A 6380-nucleotide genomic window follows, 5' to 3' on the forward strand; every position below is an offset into this window, starting at 1 on the left:
CAACCCAAAGGTATATATAAGGGATATAAAGTGGCTAGGAAAGTCCTTATTGGCATACAGTATTAAGATGCAGTATGAAAATGTATTTAAAAGTGATGGGTTGTTCATGTTATACTTGCCTTCCTCGTACTGCTCTGGCTGCTGCTCAAAGTGCTCGGAAGACGGCTGCTCCGGGTACTGGTACTGGGGCTCCTCAGGTAGCTCAGCGTCTACTCACGAACACATGGCCAAAACAATGCACAATAATAAGCATACAAGCAAACACTGACAAAAACTAAGAAACAGTACAACAACACATGAAAATAGTGCACAAAACTATTCTAGAACTATTCTACACGTTACAACGATCGCGTGGACATAAAGAACGCTAAAAACGGAGCTAAAACGCATAAACTAGGCCTAAAACAAGTTCTTGGGGCTTATTTGTAAGAAAACTGAAGTTCCAGGGACTTTTCTGCTAAAACCGAGGGCTAAAACATAATTAAACTAAAGATCTAGGGTCCAACGTGCAAAAACTACCACTCTTGGACCGCGGGTTCGATATTTAGAAAGATCAGGGGCTTAAGTGAATAAAACAGGACCTCTGCGTAAATACTTTTGAATGGATCAGGACCGCGGGTTTATTAAAGAAAACTCCAGGGTCTAACTCGCAAAAAGGACAGGGCTGGACGGCGGGTTCGAAATCTACAAAGCTCAGGGGCTAAAGTGTTAAATTATGGGCCTGACTGTAATTAGTTTCCAACGGAGGTGGACTGCGGGTTAATTTGCAGTAAAGGGAGGGGCTCTTTAGAAAAACATCCGGGCCGAACCGGTACGTTTGGATCCAGGCCGTTGGATCTCGATCTGGTGGCTTGGGCGCGCGGGGCGGCGGCGCGGCTCACGGAGCGCGGCGGCGCGCGGCCGCGGAGCCGCCGGAGTTCGCCCTTCCGGCGCCCCAGGGGTGGGTTTGAGCCCAGGTTGGGCCAGGGAGCATGCTCGCGGTATGCGCAAACCACTGAGGTGTAAGGCGGGGCGTTGCGGGGCTGGTAGAGGGGTCGTCGCCGGTGCAGGGCGGCTCGGACGGCGCACCTCGCCGGCGTGCGATGCGCTGACCTCGGGAGCGGGCTAGGGGCTAAAACAGCTAGCGCAAACGAAGGGGCGGGTCGTTGAGAGGCTCACCGAGGGCTTGTAGCGGGGATTGCTGCAGTGTGGGTCGGCCGGCGGCGAGATCCGGTGGTGGAGTCGGGCGGCGTTCGTGGGCGTGGTCGATGCGGCGGTGTTCCGGCCCTCCGGACTCCACGGAGATCCTCGGGGTCGCCCTGTGAAGCCGGTGAAGGGTCAGAGAGGTCCAGAGGTCACCAAAGAAGATGAATTGGGGCGGCTATGGCGCTTACCGGCGGCGGCGGGAAGCTCTGCACGGCGGCTAGGGTTCGTGGGGCGGCGCCGCGATGGGGATGAGGTGCAGGGGAGGCCGGGAATCCCATTTATAGGGCGGCTGAGGCCTAGGCGTGCGTGCCCAGGGTGCTGACGCGGCGCGGGGATCACGGCGGTGACTGAGCCGGCCGTTGCGCGAGGTAGCAGGAGGATCCGACAGCTGGGGCCGGGGAGTCAGCGAGAGGGAGGCGGGGGCGCGTGCGGGCCGGGCGCGAGGCGGAGGCAGGCCGCGGGGCGGACCGGGTCGCGAGCTGGGCCGTGGAAACGGCCGGGCGCGCTGGGCCTCGCGGGATTGGGCCGCGGGAAGGGAGAGTGGCGTAGCGGGCCGGAGAGCGGGCTGGCTGAGGCGCTGGCTTGGGCCCGGGCCGGACTGGGCCGAGCGGGAGAAGGAGGGGAGTGGGTTGGGTTTTGGGTTTCGGGTTGGGCTGGGTTTTCTATTTTCTCTTTCTATTTCTTTTCTATTTCTAAACCAAAACAAACAAAGTTTGAATTCAAACAAATTTGAATTCAAACTCCCTAGCACTCAACCAAAATAAACAACATATGCACCAGCATGAATGCCACAAAAAAATTTAAACCTATGGTAAATTTTAATTAATTAAGGAACAAAAATTAGATTAAATGCCAAGTAAACACAATAAACCTTAGAAAATTAAATAAAGCCAATTAATTTATTAATAAATACTGAAATTTAAAATCAGGGTGTTACATACCCTACCCCCTTAAAGAAATCTCGTCCCGAGATTTAGCTGGGCTGGCTAGCAAAGAGATCTGGATATGTCTTCTTCAACTCATCTTCTCGCTCCCAAGTAGCCTCAGCTTCACTGTGATGACTCCACTGAACTCTGCACATCTTGATGCGCTTGTTCCGAGTAACCCTCTCTGATGTCTCCAGAATCTTCACCGGATGCTCAGTATAAGTCAGATCCTCCTGGACATCGACTCCATCCAGGGGTGCCTGCTCCTCGGGTACTCGCAAACATCTCTTCAGCTGAGATATATGGAAGACATCATGAGCGGCTGCGGCGGAGCAACGGCGAGTGCGTGGGCGAGCGGCGGCGGCTTGAGTCGGGAGGAAACGGGTGAAACAGAGAGGAAAGAGAGGACAGCGGCACGAGCAAGACACATATATGACAAGTGGACCCTGCGATTTTCCTTAATGCCGGTTAAACCGATGCTTAGGTTTAGAATGCCGGTTGATTGCATCGGTTCAGTTCACTCGAGACTCCAGCAGAAATTCATCTGAACGCCGGTTGATCCGACGATATGCATTTTGAACTCGCCGGTTGAACACTGCTATCACCGGTTGATTGTTAGGTCAGATCAGTGTTACGTTCACCGGTTGATCCGATGTTGTGACTTTTGCATACGCCGGTTGAACGCCTGGTTTGTCTGAGCTGAGACAGAAACTTAGTAACGCTGGTTAAACCGATGGGTTAAATCCTTTAAGCGTCGGTTTAACCGGTGAACCCGAAAAACCTTCACTCAGCTCACTCTTCTATGCTAAGTCCAATAAACTTATAAAAATCAGCTAAACTCAAGTTAATGGACTTGCATAAGCGAATTTACCACTCAAAATAATTAGGATAGCACACTAGCTTAAAGATTTTCTTTTCAACACAAGGAAAAACCGCAAAGCGAGACAAAGCGCCAAATAAAATGTATGAGCCTTGTCATAGGAATATTGAAGATAGAGAACTTCAAACTCATCATGACATGACTCACTAGGCAATAACGCGCCTAACACTTTGCTCTTTTCACTTTTCATGAATTAAGATCTTGTATATGAAACAAGTCTTATTTTCATCAAGTGATCTCCTTTGTGACCCTTACGCATGCAATGATGGTGCAAGCTAAAACCACATGCGAGAGAAAGATAAACATGAAGTGCACATCTATATGACAAGAAATGCATAACAAGAATTTAAGTTCTACTTGTCAAGTTTGAACCCACGGGAAGCTTCTTCATGATGAGCCTTTCTTCAAGCCTAGAGGAAAACAAGTGGACCACCACCTCTAGCTAAACCCTTGCTCATCTCTATCTTACCATGGTTAGACAAGTGTCCTATATGTATGCATTTTTCTATATGACAAAGCAACTTACATGATGTTTGCCACATCTAATACATTAAACTCATTCCTTAGCCTAACAAAAGTACTCTCGTCTAATGGTTTTGTGAAAATATCTGCCAATTGCTCCTTGGATCTCACATCTTGAAGAGATATGTCTCCTTTGGCTTCGTGATCACGCAAGAAGTGATGGCGAATATCAATGTGCTTTGTGCGAGAGTGTTGAACTGGATTTTTGGCAATTTTTATGGCACTTTCATTGTCACAAAAGAGTGGTATCCTATCTAGTTTCACACCAAAGTCCAAAAGGGTTTGCTTCATATATAGGATTTGGGCACAACATGCACCGCCCGCTATATATTCCGCATCCACGGTGGACAAAGCCACGGAATTTTGCTTCTTACTCGACCAAGAAACTAGAGAACGCCCAAGCAAGTGGCAACCCCCGGAGGTACTCTTGCAATCCACACGGCTTCCGGCAAAATCCGAATCCGAGTATCCCAAGAGATCTAAGCTAGCGTCTTTGGGGTACCACAAGCCTATACTTGGGGTGTGCTTGAGATACCGAAGGATCCTATTCACAACCGAGAGGTGTGATTCCTTTGGGTTTGCTTGAAAGCGGGCACACAAGCACACACTAAATATTATATCGGGCCTAGATGCGGTAAGGTAAAGCAAAGATCCTATCATAGAACGATAGAGGGATTGATCACCCGGTTTACCATCCACATCCAAGTCGAGATGCCCATTGGTTGCCATGGGTGTCTTGATCGGTTTGCATTCATCCATCTTGAACTTCTTCAAGATATCTTTAGTGTACTTTTCTTGATGAATGAATGTCCCTTCCTTCAATTGTTTGACTTGAAAACCAAGGAAGAAGGTCAATTCGCCGATCATGGACATCTCGAATTCCCTAGACATCATGGTAGCAAACTCATGGCTTAGTAAATCATTAGTTGAGCCAAAGATAATATCGTCAACATAAATTTGACAAATGAAAAGATCCCCGTTGACGTCTTTTGTGAACAATGTGGTGTCCACCCTCCCGATCTTGAAGCCTTGCATGATTAGGAAGTCACGAGGCCTCTCATACCAAGCCCTTGGAGCTTGTTTGAGCCCATAGAATGCCTTGTGCAACCTATAAACATGGTTAGGATTCCTCGGATCTTCAAACCCGGGAGGTTGCTCAACATAAACAAGTTCATTAATAACGCCATTTAAGAATGCACTTTTCACATCCATTTGATATAACTTGATATTATGATGTGAAGAGTAAGCAAGAAGGATGCGGATAGCTTCAAGTCTTGCGAACGGAGCAAAAGTTTCACCAAAATCCAAACCTTCGACTTGAGAAAACCCTTTTGCCACAAGTCTTGCTTTATTGCGTATCACCAGCCCATGTTTGTCTTGCTTGTTTCGGAAGACCCACTTGGTGCCGATGATGTTCTTGTTTTTCGGAGGAGCTTCGAGGACCCAAACTTCATTGCGGGTGAAGTTGTTCAATTCTTCTTGCATGGCCATCACCCAATGCGAGTCCTCAAGTGCTTCCTCTATGCTAGTGGGTTCAATACAAGAAACAAACGAGTAATGTTCGCAAAATGAAGCATGCTTAGAGCGTGTTCTTACTCCCTTGGAAGGACTACCAATGATTTGATCAATTGGATGATCCTTGGAGATACGACCATGCTTCACTAGCGGTTCATGCATGGATGTTTGTTGGGGTGGATCATGGGTGACTTGTGCTTGTGGTGGAACATTTTGCTCTTCTTGTTCTTGGACTAGGGGTGTTGGCGTTGGCACATTTCCTTGAGATTGTGGATTATCTTTTTCTTGATCTTCATCCACTTGGGGTGCCATGGAGGTGCTTGGTGTAGACGAGGAAAGTCCTTCCCCTTGATCATTGCCTTCATGCACCTCTTCCGACTTGATATCCCCAATAGACATCTTCTTCAAGGCTTCATCAATCAACTCATCACCTACATTGTCATAGCCAACAACCTCCTTTTGGGAGCCATTAGATTCATCAAACTCCACATCACATGTTTCTTCAACTAACCCGGAGGTTTGATTGAATACTCTATATGCTTTGGAGTTTGATGTATAACCAAGAAAGAATCCTTCATCACATCTACTTTCAAACTTACCGAGCCTTTTCTTCTTATAAATGAAGCATTTGCAACCAAAGACTCGAAAGTAGGATATATTTGGTTTCTTCCCGGTGATGAGCTCATATGGAGTTTTCTTGAGGAGTCAGTGGGGATACACTCGGTTGGATGTATGGCAAGCCGTATTGATTGCTTCTGCCCAAAACTTCTCGGACATGCCATAATCATCCAACTTTGCTATTGCTAGAGTGATGAGTGTCTTGTTCTTTATTTCCACCACTCCATTTTGTTGAGGTGTGTAGGTGGCGGAGAGCTCATGCTTGATGCCTTCTTCATCGCACCATTCTTCAATCTTCATATTCTTGAACTCGGTGCCGTTGTCACTCCGGATCTTCACAATTGGGGAGTTGTACTCCCTTTGAGCTCTTCTTGCAAATGTCTTGAAGACTTCCGGAGTTTCACCCTTATTGCCTAGAAACATGACCCAAGTGTAGCGTGAAAAATCATCAACGATTACTAGGCAATAGAGGTTACCACCAATGCTTTGTATGTAGTTGGACCAAAGAGATCCATGTGTAGTAGCTCGAGCGGCTTGGAGGTAGACAACATCGTCTTGATGGGATGATGTGCTGCAACTTCCTTTCCGGCTTGACATGCTTTACATAATTTGTTCTTGTCAAATGTGACGTCCTTAAAGCCGGTGATCATCCCTCTCTTGTGGGCTTTCTTGAGGTTGCTCATGCCAATATGAGCAATTCTTATATGCCAAAGCCACCCAAGAGAGGACTTGGT

Source organism: Panicum virgatum, chromosome 3N, assembly GCF_016808335.1.
Source record: "Panicum virgatum strain AP13 chromosome 3N, P.virgatum_v5, whole genome shotgun sequence".
NCBI lineage: Eukaryota > Viridiplantae > Streptophyta > Magnoliopsida > Poales > Poaceae > Panicum > Panicum virgatum.